Source organism: Phyllopteryx taeniolatus, chromosome 3 (assembly GCF_024500385.1).
Source record: "Phyllopteryx taeniolatus isolate TA_2022b chromosome 3, UOR_Ptae_1.2, whole genome shotgun sequence".
Lineage (NCBI taxonomy): Eukaryota > Metazoa > Chordata > Actinopteri > Syngnathiformes > Syngnathidae > Phyllopteryx > Phyllopteryx taeniolatus.
The window spans coordinates 1,314,128-1,340,380 of record NC_084504.1 but is presented as its reverse complement, the minus strand read 5'-3'; the positions used below and the strand labels follow the sequence as shown (position 1 = coordinate 1,340,380).

Below are 26,253 nucleotides of genomic sequence, written 5' to 3'. Positions count from 1 at the left end.
ATCGCCAAGCCCCTCACTTACGTGCACGTGAGGGATTAGGGAAATAAGGCTAGATTCAAACCTTGCAAGCCGTTTTTAAAACTGCTAACTCTCCCTTTTAACTGAAAGACACACACTTTCAAGTGTCTGTCTTTAAGGGGCTTGGACTAGTGAGTAGGAGCCAGAGTCAGTCTGTTTGACAGTTTACCAAGCGATAAATTCTTTGTTAGCATCTACTCCATGCTCCTTGCAAATGCCTTTTTGTTTTAGAGTTGTGTGTTTGACTGTTTGTCCCATTCAATAAATGGCTAAAAGTGCATCACTGACTGCTGCTCTCAATTTTTTTTAATCTGTTCTGTTCAGCTGCATGGCCATGCAGAATGGTGGATCTGTATGCCTTTTCTTCTGGAACATTTTACTGGGCAGCAGGGAAGTTTGAAATACTCCCTCTGCTTATTTTTAAAATTATTTAATTATTCTGATGTTTATTGAAAATCCAGCCGGACAGAAAAAGGGTTTTAGGGGACAGACAGAAGGACAGAACGGACAAGTGAACCCCAGCAGAACAGTAGTTAGACAGTCTAGATATTTGACCAGAAGTAACGTTACAACAGTCAAATCGTGTTCTTATTTGTGGATGGGGGAGGACACCCGATGAGGACATGCAACAACTAACCAATAGAATGAGATGAGAGAGGACAGAAAAGGACAGGAAATTATATGGAAAATGAGCAAGGCAGTGCTACTGATGAGTGGTGCGGTGTAATGCTTTTATAGTGTCTAAACACCTGTAAGAGCCTGTGAGTTGATATCTCAATATAACCTGTGTTATTATTAGTGGTCCCAGTGCAAGCAATTAAAGCCTATAGCATGTCTATGGAACTTAGTGAATGAACACCATTTCATGTTAGTCAACTGGTGTACTGAGTTGCTGAGCCGGCACATTGAAGAAGGGTGGGCCCAGCCCCCTTCACCCGGAAAGAGAGGGGTGGGGGCCAAGCCAGCGAGCCTATCCCGCTGGGGACCCAGCCAGGGGGACACCATCCACTCCGCAGGACCCAGGGCGGTCCCCTAGCCCAACCGAGCTGCCCCGATCAGTCCCATGGTATCGGACCCCCCCAAATAATACCCCCCACCACCCAACCACCCCTACCCAGGCAAACCAGCTCCCCAAATGTATCTGGTGCATTAAAAATCTGTGGGGGAAAGGCATGGTGGGCCAGAGAGCAGGCCGGAGTGGAGGAATGGCAAGACAGAGAAGGGTGGGTGACCAGACCGGAGACATACATAGTCGTGCCAGTACCCAGCCCGGCATCTGCCTCATCATGCCTCGTGCCAATCCCCCAGGGGACCCTGAATGAGATGTGAATGTGCCCAATGTGCGAAATATATACAGTGTGAGTCGTAAAAATGTGCAGAGTGTGTAAAATAAGAGGCCAGACTCCTGCGGCCTGACCGGCTGGAAGACCAAGAGAAAAGGGGGACAGTCCTTTCCCACCCATTTTCTTAAAATTATCCATTTGGTTATTATGTTTAGCAGAAATATTTTCTAGCGTTATATACTGGATGACAAGATTTTGCCACTGGTTAAAGTTGATAGCTTGTTTATCTTTCCAGTTTAACAATATTGTTTTTTTTACTGATTGCTAGAATTACAAGTATTGGTTGAGCATGTTTATTTTGAAGATCTATACCTTTTAAATCACCCAACAGACAAAGATTAGGAGAAACTGGAATCCTATAGTTCAAAACAGAAGAGAGATTCTGCGTAACTAGTGACCAAAAGCACTGTTAATACGTACAATTCCAAAGTGCGTGAAAATAAGTGTCTTGAGAGTTTTCAGTACAATGGGTACATATGTTTAATTTAGAATATGTCACGAGTTGAATTAGACTGGACCCAAGAGCAGGCTGAGCGGTAGTGATGAAAAGTTTATTGAAAAAAGGGGAAGGGAGAGGGTCCTTGGAATGTGCTGGCGGGTTGTTGAGGCAGAGAACGTGTGGCAGGGGGTGACGAGGACACGGGGCTGGCTTGGTGGGGTGGTGGCAGAAATCCACTTGGCGAGGAACACGGAGGGAACACTGAGGACAAGGAGAAACACGGAGGTCAGAAAGATGACAAGGAATTATATAGCTTACTTGTAACTGGGAAGCAGTTGTACCCTTCCAGAACTTCAATACACTGGCGAGGATTTCCGGAGTCAGGCAGGCTTAAGTGCAGGTGGTAACAAGGGCTGATTGGTGTCAGGTCCGCGGCCAAAGAAGTGCTGGAAAGAGAGAGAGGGGAGAAAGAGGGTGAGAGGGCGCAAAGCGCCACCCAAGCTCCAACAACAGTACTGCAGGGCACAGCTCATGACAGAATAGCCCATTTTATGCATACTATACTGCGTAATGTGTGATCTATGGAGTACTTTGAACTGGATTAGCTGTAAATTACAGTTGGTTTTTTTTTGGTTATTGAGAATGTATCACTGAGAGGTCGTTTTCCCATTTTCCCTGTGCAACGAGTTTTGTTTTTGTTTTGTGGGAGTAGTTCCTCTATTTTCTGAACAAAAATGGGTAGTTCTAAAGTATTCACGTGTGTTGAGAATCTTTTTAGGATTGCTGTTCTTACTTTTTAGTATTGAAGGAAGTTACCACCTCTAATTTGTAAATCTTGGAATTCTCGGAAGGGAATTTTTTTTCCTCAAGCGGCGGCGTGTCTGAACCTCACGCAAAACTTAAATTTGGGCTTGTAACACAAAGCAAAAAAATCAACTAAGCGACGGATTGTAACTTGAAAAACCTTTAAGCTGGGAACTCCACCGCCACGTATAAATATAAACATTGGTAACATCACATGACTTAAAATAACCCTTGCACAATGCTTTGTGTAATTTTTAAGACTTTTCAAGGCATATCATGCTTTAAAATGTAGGTTTGTAGCCAGTCTAAAATTATTTTATCAATCATCATCCAGATGATGTGAAAGTTAGCATTTGCAGGCATGATTTAAAGTAGCTGTACTGAACGTAAGATGCTTCTAAACATTCGGTGGCACCCAGGGACACTAGTGTGGATCTTGCAATGTAGTAGTTTAATTAGAAAGTGAAAACATTTATTAATCCCAAACTACTTTCTATCAAATATAACAATGTGAAGAAAGCCATCTGCTGTGTCAGGTTCTTACAGCGCTAAACAACAGGACCAGACTACTAATGTGGAAAAAAATCAATAAATAATTCTTCAAAGCATTTTCATTAAATGTAATACATAGTAACTCCAACCAGTTCAGGGTGTACCCCGCCTCCTGCCCAATGATAGCTGGGATAGGCTCCAGCACGCCCGCGACCCTAGTGAGGAGAAGCGGCTCAGAAAATGGATGGATGGATGGATATAGTAACTCCATCTAGTGAGTGCTTACAAGGAAAAGCTCTGGCCCAATTTTGAACCTGGTCATTAGATTGCGAAAATAATATATGTATGACAGATTAGGTTTTGAAAAAGCAAGTTTTTACAGAGAGTAAGGCCTGGCTCACATATAATGATATTTAAGACTGTTTATATGTTACAGACCTCACACATGAAGATAAAAAAGAAATCAGGCATTTAACAGTTTTGGTCATACTATGTGTGGTGTCCTCCGATAATGTCAACGAAGAACACATCACACATAGACACAAGTCCTCCAAGGCAGAAAACCTCACATGATCACATGTGATCTAACAAAAATGAAGAGCAAACATGTTGTGCCGATGTGTTTCCGGAGAGATTGAAGGCAGGAATGTTGTAGAATGGTATGTCGCCAAAACAGGCTTGCTTTGGAAAATACTTCCTACCTTTTGGGGAACACACTTTTATCCAAAAATAACTAATAAAAAAAAATGTCATGGGCTAGGACATGTTTGTTTCTTTTCATTTACGGCCATTTTGTTGTTCCTCAGTCAGGGGGCTTGTTTTATTGGCTAGATTCCGTTCCATGAGTCATGACTCTGGAGTAGCTATCTTTCCCCATGCACATAACGATTTTTGGTAATAAATACTGAACACTTAAAAATTAAGGTTTTCTGCCCTGACGGGTCTGAGACGGGTCGGGGCTAACAATCTTAAATATGAAATTATCAGAGCACACAGGATGCAATACGACCAAAACTTCATCTTCATGTGTGGTGTTTGTCACAGATGAAAAAAACTTTTAAGATTGGCAAAATCTTCGTGTGTATTGGGCCTAAAACAGACCAGAGATAATTCCTTGACATGTGACTCCAACTCTATCAAATTTGTTAAAATAGATAAAGAGATTTTTTTTCACCCTCTAGCATGTAGGGTAAAATACAATTGAATTTCTGTTAAGTGTAATAGCATCAAACAAGTGCATAAATGCAACTCAGCAGTTAAGCAGTAATTCTTGAGGGCCTCTAAGAATTCTATACAGAGTAATCCAAGCCGATGTGTATCACTGCTGGCCCCAGAGGAGAGATTGTGACTGCTACATCAACACAGGGAATGACCTTGTTTCCCCAGGAACCCCCCGTCCTACCCCCTCACCATACAAACACATTACAGGCTGGACAACACACACCTGATCGGTGTCACTCAACACATGGCTCTGTGGTTCTGTGTTGTTGTGAACAATGCCTTTCTATTATCACGTTGTTTAAACTAAAGAAGAAAAAAAAACATTTACTGGTCAGTCAGCGGCAGAAAAGGCAATGAGCACTGTGAAAATTAAAACGCGTCACCTTATGAAGATATACGAAAAAACGGAATTGGTTGTAAAAGTCACCACAGTATATCTTGCCATTATTTTTATAACAATAACCGATATTTACGATACACATGCAGCAAGTAATTGTTCTTGGTGAAGCAGTCATAGGAACTAAATCAATCAATCATTTGAAGAATGTTATCTTGAGTCTCAACAAGCATCATGTTTGCAGAAATTATATCAGTCTTGTGTGCCACAGGCTGTGTTGTCTAGTTGTCAACAGGTTACTTGGTCCAAAGCAGCGGGATTACACAGGAGCTGACAGCTGTCTGTTCCAAAGTGAGAAAGCCACATGGCAACCACCCGGGTGACAGCTTTGCCGCCGGTCCTGGTTTTACCAGGGTTGTCCTTTTGTAGCCTGTTCTGGAAAATGTTTAAATTCTCCAGGGACATGGAATGTGGCAGTTTTTGATGGGCCATGTTGATTTATAATACAGTGGTGCCTTGGGATATGAGTTGAATTAGTTTGTACGACGACGCTCGTATCTCAAATCACTCATATCTCAAAATATCTCACCCTATTAAATTGAATGGAAATGGCATTAATCTGTTCCAGCCTCCCAAAAAAAGAACACAATTTTGTCATATATTATTTAATGAGAAAAAGAGCATTCTATAATAATGTACCTTATAAAAACATGCATTACTAACAAAAATAATTAAACAGTTTTTGTCAATTGCAGCAATTGAGTAGCCATTTTGCTGCTCCTTCTGGTGTGCCGGCCTTGGCCACCTGAAAGCAGTGTAAGACAGACAGACGGACATACTGTTCATAGAGGCTATCAGCTCATCTCAGCTCTTCACCGAGGATAAGATTATATGACTGTGAGTACTGTTAGTACTGTTGTCTTATGTGTTGCTGCACCTTTTGTGTTCAAATATTTGTTGCATAAAGGGCTAAATATGCACAACGTATATGAAAGAGGTATAGAAAATGGATGGATGATATATATGGTGTTTCTCATTATGTATTAGCATTAGCATTAAGCTAGTGGATGAAAGGCTAAACTATGCTGATTTAAAAAAAACGTTTAATTAATAATTGTTTTATGTTTAGCTTAACAGTAAACTTCAACTGGACTTGTTATTAAACAGCTTGGAGCCTCTGTAGCGTAGATTGGCATTTGGATAAAACTTTATTTATTCAAGAAATAAATTAATTAAAGCAGAGACGCCTGCGTTGCTTCTGGTTTAGTGTGATTTAATGCTTAACGTTAGCTATTTTGTCTCGTAGAGGGCACCACATCACTTTTTATACGTATACAATTTAGGGAAAAGCGACGACAAACCTTTTATCAGTCTCACAATCTAAAGGTGGCTACATTTTATGAAATACGAGTCCTAGATGACAGAGGTTTCCTGATTAAATTAAAAACACAACAAGGAGTGGAATTTTATAGAATATTTAAAGACATCTATAAGGGATCTATAGGGAAACACACAAAGGGGGTCTAACTACAGAAAGAAAATAACACTAATAATGGTGAAAGAAACAAAAATAGGTGCACGAAAAGGAGAATCGAACATCGTGTGTTGATGGACTAAAGTTGAAAACGTGAACGTTTAATGCGTTCAGTCCGACCGAGAGAGAGGGAGAGAGAGAGAGAGTAAAGTTGAGAGTTCTCGCTTGTGGTGTCGCCGGAGGACAACGGAAAAGGAAGGGGTGGCAGCCGTGCCGAGGTCTCCCAGAGCAAACCAGAGGAAAAAAACAAGAGCCGAAAGAGAGGAAGAGGCGGGAGTCAGAGGTTAAATACTCCGGAGGCGTGTCCAAGAGGACGGAGGAAACCGGACAAGACCACGCCCATTGAGTAAAATTTCAGTCTGCAATTTAGCCATAAGAATCGTGTAAAAATAATATCTTAATAAAAAAATACTCACAAATTTGTACTCTTCCTCGTAGATTAAACACATAGAATGATTGTTTAAACTTTAGTCTTGGGAAATCAACTGCTTATGGTTCAATCACATTTCACGTTGTTCGGGCTTCAAATCAAGACAAAAAGTTCTCAAAGTCTCGCAGTTGCACCTGTAACGTTGACACACTGACACAGACATCAAGGCATACATTTGGAATAATTCTGCAGAGTTCGTGAAATATCAAAACGGGCATTTTATCTTCAGTTAAAAGAAAACATGAATGGAAGTCCACAGGTTGCAGTACTCTCAAACGGTAGTGGGTGGCGCCTTGTTTGCATGTTTGAATATTAAGCAAATAGCTCATTGCTGTATTGATGATCCTTTATTTTAATGTATTTATTTATTTTTTCAACATGTTCCCGATGTCAGCCAAAATTGTTGGTGTACATGAAGGGAAAACAACTTCACATCACCTTATCATGGTCATACTGTCAGAGATGTTGATATACAGTAGACCAGCCGTCACCAACCTTTTTGAAACCGAGAGCTACGTCTTGGTACTGATTAATGCGAATGGCTACCATTTTGATACACACTTCTGAAATAACTAATTTGCTCAAATAACCTGTAATTATATATGGTATTATTAATAATTATTCATATTTATTATTATTGAAGACATTGATCATGTTAATGACTTTTCACTGTATTTATTGACAATAGTTTAGGATTTAAGATATCAGGACTCAACACTTTATTTCTTTAAATCTCTGCAAGTGTAGGAAGTCACGTCACATTTTCATCGCCACCAACAATTTGTTTCCGAATCATGAACTATGCTGCACCATGTTTGTACAAATTTATTATGAATGATGTAACATACAAAGATCTACTTTCAGATTTTTAAATCACTTTTTGAACTTGTAACCAAATTGTAAGCATTTTTAACAATTTTCCAATATTTAAATTTAATTTTACCATGGCACTGCCATGTTGCCACTGAGAACATCTCTATCTGTTTCTTTTCTTTGTCTTTGTCACCAGTGTGTTGTAATCTGGGGTGTAATTTGACACTGTAACTCTGAGTGAGTCTTGTAGGTGTCCATCAGTAAGGCGTGTTCTGTTTTTTTTTTAAGTTCATGTCAGAAAAGGCAAATTCACACAGATTGGTGTACATACACCACTGTACTTTTCTGTGTCAACAAGACGCCAAAGATTTGGTGCAGCCTGATAGGCTTTGAGGTTCAGATCCTTTGGCAATGTCACAATTTCAATCTCCACCTGTCCAGCATCCCAGCTGAACATTCCAATAGTTGCTCAGCAATGTCTATGGTGTCCATGGTCATGAAAGTGTTGGAAATGAACGACACACAAGGCTCAAGCTGACAAAGGTCTCAAAACTCTTGCCCAAGTCTGTTTATGACTTGAGAGTACTTTTTCAAAAGTCTCACATGATTAAGCATTGTCTTTCAGCACCTTCTGCACAGAAGGAAAGTGCAGAACCTTTTTTCTCTGTAAATTTACAGAGAAAATGTTCATCTGAGCTTTCAATACATTTAGATCACTTATCATATCAGCAACAGTCTTAACTTTACCTTGCAGCTCACAGTTCAGTTTCATGTAATCTCTGTTGAAAATGCGAGGTAAAGTGTCCACTCAGTGTCCTCCAGCAGCAAGGTGTCTTCGCCTTCAGAGCCATAATTCGTCCCCTGCTGAGCTATCGGATTTCTGTGTGTAGTTAAGGCTCCTTTATGCTCGCACGGACAGCGACCGCGCTGACGTCACTGCGGCTATCCCGCACGCAGTTTGCCTTTATACTCGAGCGCAACCCACGCGTGCTGTTTTGAAAGTGTGCTGCAGTTCTCCTCCAAGTTGGGGGTGTCGCTACGGTTGGTATTGACTAGGACACCACAGGGTGGAGTTTCCTCTGCATTTTTTGGCCATTTAGCCGTTTTTACTTTCCTTTCCGTAACAAGGAACAAAACAACAACAATGGAGACCGTGGAACAGTCTGCTAGTACAAATGGACCAGATGATACGTTTAATTATGCTGCAAAATCGATTGATAAGGCGGCGGCGTAGATGCTATGTGGAACCAGGAGGAACGGTGATTACATCATCACAGCATGTGACTAAAACGGACCAATAACGAGAGATGATCTTCGCGGAATTCTACGCGCAGCAACTATTTTTGCCGTGTGCGCGTCAAGTGACGCAGAGGGGCCGCGCGGGCCAATTCGTCGGTCACGTGATGCAATGCGGGCGTTGACGGCCGCGAGAGCACTGGAGTATAAAGAGGCCTTAACAGGTCATCATAGTCAGATGACAGCTCCTCCAAAAGCACCTTCAATGTTCTGAGCTCTGGAGCGGATTCTGTTTTTGATCTTCACGACGGGAGTCATCACGTGCTCATAGCTGATCACTTTTACACATAACGCCTGATGGTGAATGATGCAATGGTAATGTAGAAACTTTGGAAACTATGTGCCACCTTTACAGTGAGCAATGTATGTATGTTGGCCGATCATAGCAGGAGCCTCGTCTGTCGTCACCGATACCAGTTTTTCCAAGGGCATCTTTATCTATGCGAAAAATACCTACGCTTTGTTATAGATGTCAACACCCCTCGTAGTTTTCTTTAGGGGCAGTAGTGTCAAAAGTACTTTTGTGGAGAAATCATCAAACACCATACGGATAAACACCATTAGCTGCGCCGTACAGCTTCTGTCCACAGACTTGTCTCACTGAATGCTAAACCACCTGCACTTCGCCAGATCCCAGTCCAACGGACCATAATCCAGGTAAATCATCACAACGTCGCTGTGCTTGCGAGCTTCTCTCCACGAATGCTACGGTTTTGTCACACACTACAATATGACCTTTGAATGCTGTAGTTTTTTTTTTTTAATACTGTCATTTCCAAAATTACACCAATTTAATAACAATAGCGACAGAAAATGCTAGATGCAGCACACTAATAAGTGGCGCTTTTTTTTTGGAGTAGCAACACAAAAAGATTTTGTCACCACGTTAGTGAGCCCTGATATAAGTAAATGATGATAGTTGTCAGAGATGCAACTAAGGCCTAGTACAACTCTTTCAAATGTTAAAAGACTTTTGATCTGCTGCAGGACCCACACATGAAGATAAAAAAAATAAATCAGGCATGTGACAGTTTTGGTCACAATCTGTGTGCTCCGATAGTCTCGACAAAGAACATACAAGCAAATTATGGGACATATCCATACAGGGTGGCTCTCTCTGCTGCCAGCAATTTAGAAGACTTTAAAGTGTTGGCCTGCTCCAAAGTTTTATTTGTGTCTCTTGGACAGGATCACTGTCCAAGCATCATCTGGGCATTTCTGCGTGGTGCAAGTGATGCAGAAAATATTTACTGTGCTATTGCTGAATGCGTCCTGGCATTCATGCACAATGAGATGCAAGAATCTGACACAGGTATTAGTGAAGTATAACTTGAGTGAAGTGCACTCTGTGACCAACCATTTGTGCAGCCAGTGAACTGAAAGATGCAAATACCACTTTTATGGCATTAAAGCAAATCAAACACTGAGGAAGCCTTTACCACAGCAAACAGCAGATGTTCAAACGGTCTGAGACTGCATGACATCACGACATATGAAGAGAAAATCTTTTGTTGGTCTATTTTTGTCCAGCAAGACATCTGAATTCACTAAGCTGTTAAAAGTAATTACTTTTGTTTTTCAATACATATCAGTAATGCCTATCTAGAGTGAGTTTTCAGTTATATGGAATATGTTTGGTCTAACAAGAGGAACAGAGTCAGTTGCAATGGTCAAAGCGGAGCTTCAGGTCAGATTAAATTTATTTAATATTTAAAAATACCATGCAATTAATTCAAGACATTAAATAAAGAACATATGCCACTTATAACTGCAGCAAATGGAAACCAAAAATATACATGGAAGACAAGGTAAGAAATGCCCTGTTGCGATGACATCCCACAGGCCTATCTGACTGATGCATAAAGTGTAAGTTGGTATGTGAGGCCAAAGCATGTTAAAGGCAACTCTAATGTCTTCCATCTGCCAATGTGTTGAGTACGAGAGGGAGAGGAAGCAAGCACAAGCAAAGCCCATACAGCATCGTATCTAAACAATCAGGTAAGCTGTTTCCTCTCATTAGAATACTTGATATGTTTAAGGTATTCAGTGTGTTTTAACAATCGGCAAAAATGACAAATCTGTCACATTAGTTTGGTATGTAAAAGACATTTTTGTTCATGCCGTTTGACTGTAGTACATTATGTTGCGTCATCAGTGTGTACAGGTTTTTTGAAAGACACGGGTGGCAACCCTACCAGACGATGTAAAGTAGCAAGTAAAGTGATCTTACAAACTTGATGACCACAGCGGCAGTTGTGGTTGCTTTTATTTTTCTGTTCAGCTGATCTAGAGCTCTGTTTCATATTTTATAGTCTATGCATTTGTGGAGAAATCATCAAACACCATACAGATAAACACCATTAGCTGCGCTGTGTAGTTTCTGTTTATATGGGGCATGTGGATCCCATCATGTGACCCCCCCACAGTCAGAGGTTCTGTGTTCAAATCTGAGATCGGGCAATACTGTTTGCATGTATTCCCCATGCTATTCTCTGGGTACTCTGGCTTCATTACACGTTAAAAAAGGACGATTAATTGAAGACTCTAAATGTGTCAATTGTTGTCTGTCCATATTGTATCTGCCCTGTGATTGATGGGCCACCAATCCAGGATGTGCCCCACCTCTCACCCAAAGTCAGCAGGGATAGGCTTACCTGTGGCGCAAAATGGATGGATGGGTGGACCCACCAGACCCACGTGTAACTGTTTTCATTATATCTGTGTAGATTCTCAATCATTCAGGTTATTGGCAATATTGTACATAATATGTAATATGTGTATTGGGGGATTTTAAATAAAGTCCATCGCATTTGTTGCAAGTGATCATTAAAAATACACATGCGCAATACGACAAATGTTCTTGGACACCAAGGAAGAAATTGAAGTTATGGTGTGGGTTTCTCCTTTACAGATATAAAAGTGGGTTGAGATGAGCATTTGTGCCGGGCACACAGGGTCTTCTATACCAAAGAATCTAAACATACATTTATGGACTTTGTTTAAATATTTTCGCTGATACACATTTTAAGCTCAAAATTATTTATACCCGGACAACACTTGGTGTCTTCTGGCTGGAAATGACATAAGTGGCAAAATACTTTTAGTTTGAAATGTTTAGAAAACAGTTGTTAACTTTTTTTTTTAGAAAACAGTTGTTGACTTTTTTTCTCCTAACGTCAAATAATTTCATGTAACTAGCATATGCACCACCACAGCATACTGTATGTTCATGTCACACACTGTACTGCATTTATCCACAACTGTTTTCCTTTCCTTTTTTTCCCCACTCCTCACACGTGGGATCCATCTTCCCTTTCGTCCAGTCAACCTCCAGATAGCCTTTGAAAAGCAGAGACTGAAGTGAGGTTTTAAAACTTTATGGTGAGCGTCTTGGTACCACATGCTATTTCAGTAGCAGCACTGTTGGTAGGCCTGCCGATTTATGACTCATGACACACATATATATTTAATTTGTAACCAAACACTTCCTGTTTCCCTTGGCCTTCTCAGAAGTCCGATACATGTAGTGTTTTCTCAGGTCAGGGGTTAAACAAAGGAAACAGCACTGGCTAGTTGTATGGTCAGAGTTGGGCAGTGTCAAGGTAGGTTGCACCTTTGAGGCACACAGAGGAAAGGTTTGTTGTGGTATCAGGCACGTGGGTTAGATGCCTGTGAATATTCAGTGCAAGAATGTTAAACTGGACAGCATTTTGCTCTACATACAGTACAGCTGAACAAGAACTCAATAATAACTGGTGGAACCTTCCCATTTCGAAAGAATCCCTTCCTGTTATCGGCAATGACACCTTTACTGTCCTATGGCTGTCAAACATTTGCAGGGCGGTCAAAACAGAGTTAACCCCCTCACTGGTGTTGCACCTTTACGATGCAGTGTTTATGCTTATAATATATGTATGGGTCATTTTCATATAATTTGATCAATAACCGTAAAGACATACCCCCTCTGAATTTCCTTTTGTAAATAAATATGTTTTACTGACGTGAGAATTTGAATTATTGACAGTTGTTATCATTCTAAAGGTAATAATTGTTTCTAAGAAAAAAGGTTATTCGAAAGAAATATTTTTCAAACTTTTAATGACAAAATGTCTTTACAGTTATGTATTCGAAAGGAAGTTTCATGATTTGCAACATCTTTTCTGAAGTTGTTAATTACATTTTGGGATATGTAGGATTTTCCTCCTTTTACATGAAAACTAACGCAAATACATGTTAGTCTCTTCAGAGTCAGATTTTTTTATTTATTTTTTGGCTTCTTGTACAAATACAAAAAACAAACAAAACAAATTAAAAAAAACAAATGCAATACAAATCACTCAAGCTATTTTTAACGTTAATGCCACTGGAGAGAGCAGGGAAGTTGTTGTAGGGATCTGTAAACGAAAGTGTGAGGATGAGGCAGACATTTCGAATTCACACCATAGCAGTCAATCTACATCTAAAGACGTGCTAACCACTACAAATGGAGAAACACAATTTTTACGATTTCTATGAATGGCAAAATAGCTCTGTAGAATAGGAGGGCACATATGTAAGGAACAGAAAAAAAAACATAACTTGCCCTGTAATTACCTGCCGACCAGTTTAGGGTGTACCTTGCCTCTTGCCCAAAGTCATCTGTGAAAAGGGGATAAGCTCCAGCTCTCCCGTGAGCCTATTGAGGATCGGCAGTACACCAAATGGATGGATGACTATACAGCGGCTGAAATAAGTATTCAACACGTCACCATTTTTCTCACTAAATATATTTCCAAAGGAGCTATTGACATGAAATTTTAACTAGATGTTGGGAACAACCCAGGTAATCCATACATACAAAGAAAGTACAACACATAAACTCAGAAATTAAGTCGTGTGTAATAATATGAAATGACACGGGGAAAAAATATTGAACACACAAAGAATGGGAGGTGCGAAAAGGCATAGAAAGCCACCTACAACACCTACAATCTATCAATAATCAAACAGCAATCCAGCCCCTTGTCAGTGCAAATTAATATCAGCTGGTTCAGTACTAATTGGTGGCCTACAAAAAGGTCTCATTGCCAAGGTATGAGTCAAGACACATCTCGTGATGGGTTAAGCAGAGAGCTATCTCAAGACCATCGCAAACTAATTGTTGCAAAACATAATGATGGCATTGGTTACAGGTGCATATCTAAGCTTCTGAACGTTCCAGTGAGCATGGTTGGGGCCATTATACCTAAGTGGAAAGCCAATCATGCCACCATGGATTTGCCTCGATCAGAGGCTCCTCGCAAGATTTCTGACAGAGGAGTGCCAAGAATAATCAGAAGAGTTATCCAAGAGCCAAGGACCACCTGTGGAGAGCTTCAAAAAGACCTTGAATTAGCAGGTACTATTGTCACAAGGAAAACGGTGAGTAATGTACTCTGCCGCCATGGCCATGCACACTCAACACACAAGACCCCATTGCTGAAAAAAAAAGCATTGTCAAAGCTCGTTTAAATTTAACTCTTTGGATGCTGGCGGCACGGTGGACGACTGGTTAGAGCGTCAGCCTCACAGTTCTGAGGACTCCACGCCTGTGTGGAGTTTGCATGTTCTCCCCGTACCTGCGTGGGTTTTCTCCGGGCACTCCGGTTTCCTCCCACATCCCAAAAACATGCATTCATTGGAGACTCTAAATTGCCCGTAGGTGTGACTGTGAGTGCGAATGGTTGTTTGTTTGTATGTGCCCTGCGATTGGTTGGCAACCAGTTCGGGGTATACCCCGCCTCCTGCCCGATGATAGCTGGGATAGGCTCCAGCACGCCCGCGACCCTAGTGAGGAGAAGCGGCTCAGAAAATGGATGGATGGATGGATGGATGCCATAATGCACATTGCGTTTGGAGGAGAAATGGCTCATCAGATCACCCTAAAAACCCCAACAGTGAAGTTCGGAGGTGGGAACATTCTGATGCGGGGCTGCGTTTCAGCAAATGGTATTGGTAAACTATACATTATTGAAGGAAGGATGAATGGGCAAATGGACTGAGACATTCTTGACAAAAGTCAGCTGTATGAGGATGATGAAAATGAAACGAGGGTGGACATTTCAGCAGGATAGTGATCCAAAACATACTGTCAAGGAAACTCTCAGTTGGTTTCAAAGAAAAAACTAAAGCTGCTAGAATGGCCCAGCCAATCACCTGACTTGAATCCTATTGAAAATATATGGAAAGAACTGAAATTCAATGTCCATAAAAGAAGCCCACGGGACCTTCAAGATTTGAAGACTGCTTGTGTGGAGGAAAGGGCCAAAATCACACCAGAGCAATACATGCGACGGGTTTCTCTATACCGGAGGGGTCTTGAAGCTGTCATTGCAAACAAAGGCTTTTGTACAAAGTACTAAATAAATACCAGTTGGCGTGTTCAATACTTTTTCCCTGTGTGATTTCACATTATTACACATAACTTAATGTCTGAGGTTATTTGTTATACTTTCTTTGTAATGTATGGATTACTTGGGCTGTTCACAACATTTGGTGACATTTTCATGTCAATAGCACCTTAGGAAATATATTTGAGAAAAATGGTGACATGTTAAATACTTATTTCAGCCGCTGTATCTTATGTTTGGTATTTTAGTCCTAATCATATAATCATTTGAGTGATATCTCATAAGAATGTTATTATATTCATTATGTCATTTCTCATAACTTCTCCATCAAAGACTTATGCAGTTTAATAATGAGATGCTATTTATGTAATTATGGCTACAATAATACTTACTGGCCAGTGTATGTCACCAACAGTGATACTGAATTAGTTAAAATTGCACATTAAACACCTGTTTCTTTTCTCAAACACACACACAGAAAAGTCACATTACAACAGAATTTCAGCCAGAATTCAGTGTCTCTCCATCTGCTCTGCAGCAAGGGCTGCCAAGTACAGTTGAGCAACACCACATTAACATTTGCATACATTTGTCTTGCACTGTTAACAAAACTTAACTTCAAATGTTACTTTTTGAAGTGGAGAGATGTTCAAAATATATCATCTAAGTAAAGCGTCATGAGCAACACATCAAAATTATAATTAATTACATGGAGTTTTTAGTCAAAACAGATGGATAATAACTGCTATAGCATGAAGGCAACGAGGTTTGGCTCTGTGCTATAAACAGCATCGAGGCCAAGTTCTGGGCTGCTGTAACAACCCCCGTCTCATTTAAAAGCTTTTTATGAGCCATTGTTCACCATATGGGGCACGTAAAAAGCCTTGTGTGTGTGTGTGTGCATGCAAGTGTGTGTGCGCCCCAGTCTATTTCATGGGAGTAATGCTCTGGACTGAACAGGGAAACTGTTTGGAAAGTCCAGTTGAATGCGATGATACTTGGAATGCATAAAACATTTCCCAAAGAAAGAATCAGTCCCATATCCAGAAAGCTTCAGCTAATGTGCGCAATCTTCCATCCTCTTTTGCCATCCCACTGTGCTGGTCTACTCACCAGCATAGGGGCGTGTAATTCCAGCAGCACCATTGTGCAGAACAGCAGGCATATCCCGTGGCCGCTGAGCAGCGGACTAAGCTGACTGGCAATGTTGTGAGTGAAAGAACAGTTATCCTGCTTCAAGCTGACTCCCTTATTTGCTGTTTATCAGTCAATACTATAAAGATGAAGATATTTGTCGTACAGGAGGACCCAGTATCTCTTGGATATATATATTCACATTTCAAGTCAATGCGCCTGTATGCTTGCATTAGTATTTAGTTATTTGGTAGGTTTTTCATTGTTTTCCTTATCCTTTCCTTTGGCCTCAATGATCACCATTTAGTTTCCAGCTGCTTTCAATTCAGTACAAAAGAGGGTTACACTTAATCTCGACTGACTGTAACAGTGAGCGGCTAATATTTCGTGTGTTTGTTTGTGTGAGGCACATTTTTCATGCGGTTTCAAGTTAGGTGCCTCCTATCGGTTTGTCTCAATTTGAATTGTTGCACTTTTTACAAGTAAACATAAGATTAGTCACTGAACACTGGTATTCGTGGTATTGTGTGCACAATCATACTGTATGCTGCTGTTGTAAAAAAGACAGAAGAAGCTACAGAAATAATAATAAGCAAGTTAAATTAACCAATGAAAATCAAGCAATGCTTTTTGTGGTCCAACAGAATTATGTCGCTGTACAGAAACTGCTCCAGCTGTGTGAGCCTTGAAATGGGGTTTCTCCAGACTCGTTTTACCCTTTCACACATGTTAGAGTAAGGCTTATCAAAGGCCACTTCAGAATATGTTTTTATTCCTTTTTGGGTGTTAATAGCTATGTAGTTTGGGTCATTATCCTTTTGGAGGACCCATGACCTGAGACCAAGCTTTCTGATACTGGGCAGCGCATTTTGCTCCAGAATGCCTTGATAGTTTCAAAATATTGTTGTGCCCTGCACATATTGAAGACATTTTGTGCTGGATGTAGTGAAGCAGCCCCAAAACAAAACAGAGTCTCCTCTCTGTAGGTCCATAACAATGTATAATTTAAATCCATAAAAAGATTATTATTAAAAGTGTTGGCAACGGATTTCATTATCGATTTGTTGTGTTGCGCGATTGCGGTCACCTTCTACGTCGTGGAGCTCACATGAGTTGAGCAGTCTGATGCGCACTATCATAAAACACTACATAAGACGAACAGTGTGGAGGAGGTAGCGCCACATGGATAAAGCAGAGTTGGTGGGAGCATTTCACGCTACACAGTGCGAAAAATGCTTTGCTTGCAAGCTTTGCAAAGGTGAGATGGCATGACACGGGAGCACCACGGTGATGATACAGTCCCTGAAATGAAAACAATTTTGCCATCATTGAGGAGGCAGCGAGCTTGTCTCAAATGTCTGTATTTGCTCGTTGGGTTACTAACCTTTACATAACTACTGACTAAAACAAGGCATGTGTTGAGTTGATTTAAATGATTGCATTACAGTATTCATACTATCATGTCATCCTGCTAAAAATGGGCTCGCTGAAAGATTTGTACAAACTATGAAGCAAGGGCTCACGTCCTGACCAAGCACGCAGTCCCTGAACCGATGTCTCAGAATTATTCTGTTGTCAGCTACAAACACACCTCATGCTACAACAAAGGTGTCTCCTATGTTCATGAAAATGCTCTGCACTTGACTTTATCTTCTAAGACCTAAAAAGACAAAAGACTTAATTCACCCTCACCGGAGAGGTCAAATAGACCGACCGACAAATGCAAAGTTCTGGTTATTCACAGATGAAGATAAGGTGCTTGCCCTGAGCTAATGGTGTAAAGTGGACACTCATGGCAGCTTTTTCCCAAACTGGTCCTGGCTCGTAGTGTGGAAACCAGTAATGCTTTTGTTTGGAGGGGACATGTTGATCAATTGCTCCACACTTCGGGTCAATGTGAAGGCTCGCCTCATGTAACACCCATCATTTCAGAGCTGTAGATCAATCAGGAGCAACATCCATCCCCAGGGGAACCCCAGGAGCAACCTTCAGAAATGGACTGTGTCCCAGGAACACCTAGGCTGGCTCAGGGGCCTTTGCCGGCAACCCTCCCAAACCAGTGGCGGGTTAGATCTGTGTTGGTAATTTCGTAGACGAGTGCAGGCCAACGGATCTGAGAGTGGGTGGGCTGCGCCACTGTGGGAGTGCTTACAGCCGACTTCAGTCACCGCCAATCAAAGTTGCTCCTCTCATTTCCTTGTCAAGTCTGTACACAATCAATATGTGCTGTGTGTGTGCAGATGTGTGTGTTTATATAAATTATCGCTTAAACAAAAAAAGTTGTTGCGAACACAACAGCGTGGACGAGACTGGTGAGACACAACAATGCTGGGTGAGGCTGCGATGATGCGCAGCCAATCAGCTCACGGGATAAATTGGTCTCATTGGTCGATGTCGCGCCGGGAACCAATCACTCGCCTTTGTATGAGTGCCCGAATAGTACAGGCATGTAAAAGCCTCTGAGTCAACTCATCTCTTTGTTTGGCATGCAGGGAAACCTTCTCGAGCACCCATCAACATGAAACTACGCGTCTTTCCGCAATATGCCGATATGACGTTTTTTTTTGTGTTTTTTTTTTATGAATATTTTGGAAAAACCCGTGAAGCACTGAAGCCGCAAAACCTGTGGCGCCAAGTGGCGAGGGAACACTGTATTTCTTGCTATTTTAATTCTTTTTATCTCTGTAAACTGTAAAGCACAATGTGCTGCATTTTAATGTATGAAAAAGTGCTATGTACATAAACTTGATTTTCGTTCAAATGTGGCACACACACAGTCTTGCTTGGAGACATGGCACCATTCTCTAAGTGTAAGAGCGAAGAGTAAATGCATTATCGCAGAGATCCGTGCGTGAGTGGAGCATTGTCACTGCTCTGGTCATGGTGAGGCAGCAGGCAGTGGGAGTAGATACCCTTATTAATACAGAATGAGCTGGTGATAACCACTGGCAACTTAAATATGTTTGTGGAGCTCGGTATCTTTCTGTCTGTACCCTGATCAAATTCACCAAAATCTCGTTTCACTAGTGATCCACCTTGCGCCAGGATTTAGACCTGATCTGATCAGGCATGAGTTAAGATTGACTTCCTACCACCAAATTGTCACTCCGCCAGGTACATCTCCAGGGACACTCCCTCTGCTGTGCCCGAAAACCCAACTTGGTGCAGACCAGTCTGCCAAATTGCCAAACACGCAACGAGCATTGCGCTTGCACAAAGATCTGAATCCGTTCCCATGTGTGCCCTGCTGCAGATGCGCAATCTACAAAAATAGAGCCCTTAATGTTGAATTTGCAGCTGAATGATGAATTAGCAACTGAATATTGTGAATATATGAAACTGAATGTAGAATTTTCTGAAGCTGAATAGTATTTGAAATATTCTAAGGTTCATCCAAACTTACCTCGCTGGTGCATGAGTGTTGATAATGGCGTGCAGCTCATAGAACAATGTTGTGGGGACGAGTTGAGGGTCACTTTCATGAGCCGCGAGGTTCGCACGGTTCCGTTTTTTCACCTCCTTTCCAACTGGATGCAATTGAGAAGGGCTTGAAAAAAATAAACGTACAGTATACTCTACCAAAAATAGCATGTTCCAGAGATGTGTACGCAATGTCGTCGTACATACTATAACTACACGAGAAGCACTCAATCCAGTAAACAACACCCATAGATATGAATAGATAGATATATGAGCTGGGTACCTACGGCAATGCTAAGCTAATTTCCTTGTATTGCCCTGGATGCAAGGTCGCCAATTCCAACATGGCCGCCACATAGACATCTCTGTTCACTGGTTGTAGTCTGCATACTGTATATTGGTTTTAACAGCAGTTAAAACCTGCCTATCGATTGTGATCTCTGCCTATCGATTGTGCCACAGCGCTAGTAAACAACAGCAGCGAATTCTGGAACCATCAGACAAGTGAAAAGTGAGTGAAAACTGGACGCTATTTTTGGAGACCATTTTCTGTCCGTTACATCCGATATCTGTTAAATCGGTGTCAGTTAATTCGAGGTTTCACCGTCTGTGTGTGTGTGTATGTGTATATATATATATATATATATATATATATATATATATATATATATGCATATATACACACAGTGGGTACGGAAAGTATTCAGACCCCGTTAAATTCTTCACTTGTTATATTGCAGCTATTTGCTAAAATCATTTGTTAATATTTTTCCTCATTAATGTACACACAACACCCCATATTGACAGAAAAAAACAGAATTGTTGAGATTTTTGCAGATTTATTAAAAAAGAAAAACTGAAATATCACACAGCCATAAGTATTCAGACCCTTTGCTCAGTATTTAGTAGAAGCACCCTTTTGAGCTAACATAGCCATGAGTCTTTTGGGGAATGGTGCAACAAGTTTTCACTTTGCACTGTGAGCTGTAAGGTCTTATACAGACAGGTGTGTGGCTTTCCTAATCAAGTCCAATCAGTATAATAAAACACAGCTGGACTCCAATGAAGGTGTACAACCATCTCAAGGATGATCAGAAGAAATGGACAGCAATCGAGTTAAATATATGAGTGTCACAGCAAAGGGTCTGAATACTTATGGCTGTGTGATATTTCAGTTATTCTTTTGTAATAAATCTGCAAAAATTTCAACAATTGTTTTTTTCTGTCAATATACGGTGCTGTGTGTACATTAATGAGGAAAAAAATGAACTTGAATGATTTTAGCAAATGGCTGCAATATAACAAAGAATGAAAATTCTACTGTGAGAGATGCAGTAGTTGGACTAGTGGTGCTATGTTTGGATAGGAAAATGGATTGGTGAGGACTCAGCACATCATTTTGTGAGAGGAAAGATTTGAGCTGATTATTGATGAGGGATTCCAGAACATCCATCCATCCATCCACTATCTGAGCTGCTTATCCCCACAAGGGTCAGGTCCCGCGAGGGATCATCGGGCAGGAGGCGGGGTACACCCTGAACTAGTCGCCAGCCAATCGCAGGGCACATATAAACAAACAACCATTTGTTTATATGTGCCCTGCACATATAAACAAATGGTTGTTTATATGTGCAGGGCACATATAAACATTCACACCTACGGGCAATTTAGAGTCTTCAATCAACCTACCATGCATGTTTTTGGGATGTGGGAGGAAACCGGAGCGCCCAGAGAAAACCCACGCAGGTACGGGGAGAATATGTAAACTCCACACAGGCGGGGCCGGGGATTGAACCCCGGTCATCAGAACTGTGAGGCAGACACTCTCACCAGTTGGCTAGTTGATTCCAGAACATTTGCAAGGAAATGTTGGAAACATTTGGAAATGGGTCAATAACTTTTTGACTTTATCACCGTTTTTGCGGTGTGGGAATGCGTGAGCCATTTTCCGTACCTGGAGTATGACTCCAGAGGATGTGGAAAGGTGAAACATGTATGTAACAAATAAATCTGTTCCAGAGAACAAAAAATGTTTTCAGTAACAATTTTACATTTTTCACTCTGATAATTCTTTCAAAAAGTGAATTTTTAAGAGGTACATATAAAAGCAATACAATGTGTTCTCAACCTTAATTCAGTATGGCCATACACGAGGAAAATGTAAAAAAAAAAAAAAAAAGCCCGAAGTGCAGTCAAGCATCTCCTCATATCTTGCGAGAAAGCAGTTCAGTGAGACTTTTCCAGCTTCATGTTTCTTACTCAACATATCATAACAGTAGTGTTTGAGGGCAGTGGATTGTTAAGATATACAATTTTTGGTCAATATTGCAAGGCAACGGTTGAACTTGATAGTTGCAGCATTATCAGTTGTGAACATTTGTTTGTTATTCTGTGAACAATCGTGCACACAAAGTATGATACTGGTGATCCATGTTTCTTTCTTGAAAGGCCTGAATGTGGGTTTGGAGAAACAGCTCAGTGTTCTTTTAAACAGTAAAAGGTATTTTACAATGAAACCATTACGGGATGACACAGTGGAGTATTACTTTTACCCTCAGTGCTACAAATTATTTTGTCGTCTTCAAAGTAGAATCAGATAGATTCTTGTCAAATCTCACTAAAGAAATACATTGGGTGCATCTCAGACTGTCGGCGGCCTGATGGAAGTTCTGTCCTGCAGCCCGAGTGAGGTACGTTTGTCCCCCCTGCACTGCTACCCTGCCAGTTGGCAAGCCTAAGCCAGGAAACTGTCAGTGTCGATTGAGCTGAGTGGAAGAGGTCTTGCTGAAGGACCCTTGCTAGTTCCAGGGCCCACCTCTGTTTCCAAAGCATGGGAATAAAGAGCTCTGCATTCCACAGGGCTGAGCTGCCAGCTTTCCCCCTGCCCATAGTTCACAGGGAACCCTGAATGAGATTAACAAAAGCGTTCTGTTGGACCTCTCTTGGCCAGCTTCCACGTCAACAGCTCGCGGGGTCAGGGGTCACACTAACTACATTCATTCCCAGCAGACCCCTTGCTCCAAACACAGGTTGCCAGTCGCACAAACTCCAAGCTTTTCCTATAATCCCCGAAGATATGTCTGATCTCTCCACATGTTTCTTCTCAATTAAAGCAATATCACACCTTGCAAATGGAAAAGATAGAGGAAAGGAGAGTAAAAGCACGGGAGAATGCGGCCCAATGAAGAACAGAGACAAAAGTGAGAAAAGCAATGGAAGAATGGAACTTAGAGAGTGAAAGATTCAGATGTATAGTATATGCACCTGATAACACAGTAGAAGTAAGAAGACATATGATGCTTTCATCCATCTAGCCATTCTCACCGCCACTTATCCTGTTCAGGATCGCGGGTGCTGGAGCCTATCCCAAATGACCTTGGACGAAAGGCAGACTACACCCTGAACTGGTCGCCAGTCAGTTGCAGGGCAGACATAGACACAGACAACCATTCACAGTGACATTCACATCGTCACTGAGTGGGTACTTACCCCACGCTGCCTGCAGAGAATTCAGACGAATGTACCACCACACCATCATTGACCCATATTATGCATTTTTATTCACAATTTAAAACACTTCCCTGGTGTCTTAATAATATGTCTGTGTGAAAATACCCTAAGGATCATGAATTACAGAACACTATAGACGATAGTTTTTTGCCCCGCTTTTGTCTCATGCAGACGAGCCCCTGCTCACCCCGCCTCCTTGTCGTGCTTCACCAATGGTGAGAACACTTTCTATTACCGTGACAACCGAGGGCAGATATAGGCTCCCGACTAGGCCTAGTGTCTAGAAAAAAATAAATACAATTTCACTCGTGTAGGCATCATTTTATCGCCAAACAACGGAACAACACTTAGTGGATCCATGCATGTGGTGCATGCAGCTGACATTTTGCCAAACTCTATACTCCTGTGGTCCCACGTCGACAAGATAGCCAAATAGTCAAGTATTTGCTGGTTATCAGTTGTGAATGCTGATAACACTGTTAGCTAACACTTAATCTGTGGTAGCTCTGATTACCTTTTGTCTTTGACATGATAGTGCTTCTGTGTAGTCCAGCAGCCAGACTCCAGTTGTTGCTTTGAAAATGACAGAGCCCTGCATATCTGAAAAAACTCGCTTTGGGGGTAGCATCATGTAAATTTGCTGAACTGTTTGAGCACAATGCGGCAAAATTCCGAGCAGCTTGGTGACAAACACATTTTAGGAAATAGGCAAATAACAAAATAATTACCTTGTTGTTTAATTTCACACTTGATGTGTGGGTAGGTACTCCAGAGACCCAACTATTTGTATACAAGCAGTTCAAATGTCGATTTTCCGTGAGATGTCCTCTTGAATTAGTGATTAGGAAGGAAATGGTATGAACATTTCATTTCACTATTATTCTGAACAAAATTATCACAATTACCATATTATCACAGAAAACCTTGCAACACATTAATTTTCAATACAACATGTATTAGTTTAACATCCGTATATACCTTTGGGCATTATCGTAAACAGAAACAACCAAAATTAATTCTAACAAGACCTCACAAAATTTGCAACAGTGATATATTAAATAATGATGGGACTCAAACTAATCAGAGCCCTTTTAATTAATCTCATTCCAATCAAAGCAAACCTTTTCCTTATTTTCCATTTGGATACGACTACACAAACCTGACAAGCTGCACTTTGCGCTGACAGTGTTTACGAGGCTCTAACCCAGAAATTTAAGTTGGCTATTTGGAACCTTTTAAAGGACATCTCAACTCAACTTTATCAAGGCATTGGCAGTTCCGCCGTGAGGGTCCAAGACCATATCAGGAGCACACGGGTTCTCTCGCTACGACTTAAAGGCTGAAGTCAGGGATACCTGGACTTCAGGGCTGTTTGCCATTTCCCCTCCACAGCAGGAATGAGTGTACAAGACTCTGGTTGGGGTTCTCTCTGTGGATTATTTATTGTTAATGGCTCCATGTTTGCAGAGGTTTTCTCCATGTACTCTAGCTTGCACCCACATTCCAAAAGCACATCAGGTTAACTGAAGACTAAATTGTCCATAGCTGTGAACGTGAGTGTGAATTGTTATTTTTCTATTTGTGCCCTGAGATTGATTGGCGACCAGTCCAGGGTGGACCCTGACCCTTGCCCATAATCAGTTCCAGTTATCTGAAACAGTTAACCGCTGTGCACCCACTTAAAAGTACCTTGTGGGAGTGGAAACACAATCTGTGAAAATTAGGGTCAATTGAGTAGCGCTAATTGGGGGCAAAAGACTGGTTCCAACATTTATTTTAAAATCCATATCACAAAGGGAGAGTGATGTGATGTCATTATGATGCAGGAAAATTAAGTTGAAAGATCACAAGATTGAGGAAATTCAGGCCTTGCTGTCAACCTTTTTCTTCTTAGGTGCTCATAAAACAGTGCACATCTCTTTTGCAACACCGAGTCCTACATCAGTCTCTGTTTTGTCCTGAATAGAATACTGCTACATAAGCACCAAAGAAAGACACCGATCAGGGGACAGAAGAAAGAAACATACTGGAGATGGGATGAGGCCAGGTGGAGAGTTAAAGATTGTTGGTGACGGGTTACTGTTGTTCACATGGCGAATCATATTCTTGTCCTTGATCTGCCTGCTTTTCTTTAAGCTGGATCCAGATCCCCACCCTCCTGCAGAGTCAGTGACCCAGAGGAGGGGAGGTCTTGGCCAGCTGCAGGCTGGGCTCCTGTGCGCAGTGGTGGAGGGTGGGTGGAGCATAGGGGTGGTGTTGTAGTGGATGGAAGTAGAAACGCCGAATGAGGGGCGAGGAGAGAGCCAGTTGATGACAGCAAGAGAGCAGCAGAGGATATTGCACTCCAAGACACAACACGGAACTCTGAGAGATTGAGTTTCAAACTCTCAAAGAGCTGACAATTTCCTGGCCTCTCAATCTGTGTACAGTTCAAATTGTCCAAAATTTTTCAGCTGTGGTTAAATCTCAATCTTAAACTAAATCTATAAAGCTTTAAAGCTATTAGATGCAAATAATGATACAGTTAATCCATCCATTTTCTTTACCGCTTATCCTTACTAGGAGCCTATCCCAGCTATCTTCGGGCGGGTGGTGGGGTACACCCTGAACCGGTCGCCAGCCAATCGCAGGGCACATATAAACAAACAACCTTTCGCATTCACATTCACACCGAGGGGCAATTTAGATCAATCAACCTACTACGCATGTTTTTGGAATGTGGGAGGAAACCGGAGAAAACCCACACAGCCACGGGGAGAACATGCAAACTCCACACAGGCGGGGCCGGGATTTGAACCCCGGTCCCCAGAACTGTGAGGCAGATGTGGTAACCAGTCGAACACCCTGCTAGCTGATACAGTTAATATTCAACATTATTTATGTTTTGGCTAAAGATTTTATTGAATTATTTTCACACCATATGTTCCACTTCCCATTATTACTTGTTGGATAGTTATCGAAATAAATTAAAAAAAAAAAAAAATTGAATTCTAATGCAATTCAAGGCAGCGTAGCGCACATCTAGAAATATAAATCAAACATAAAAATACGCACAAAAGGACATCTAAATTTCCATTTAAGTGTAAGTAATCTA

The 26,253-nt window shown here is 41.3% G+C and overlaps 1 protein-coding gene and 1 long non-coding RNA gene across 4 annotated transcripts in view; both read right to left on the bottom strand.

Moving 5' to 3' along the window:
- The window catches only part of LOC133474583 (Golgi-associated plant pathogenesis-related protein 1-like), a 294,461-nt gene that overhangs the window by 156,981 nt on the left and 111,227 nt on the right, over positions 1-26,253 (bottom strand). The gene's annotated exons all lie outside the window — the stretch shown is intronic.
- Positions 1,912-8,290, bottom strand: LOC133474559 (uncharacterized). The gene is made up of 3 exons (XR_009787550.1): positions 8,179-8,290; positions 2,142-2,246; positions 1,912-2,061 (listed from the first exon to the last, which is right to left on the bottom strand). It is a non-coding gene; the product is annotated as an uncharacterized LOC133474559 (long non-coding RNA).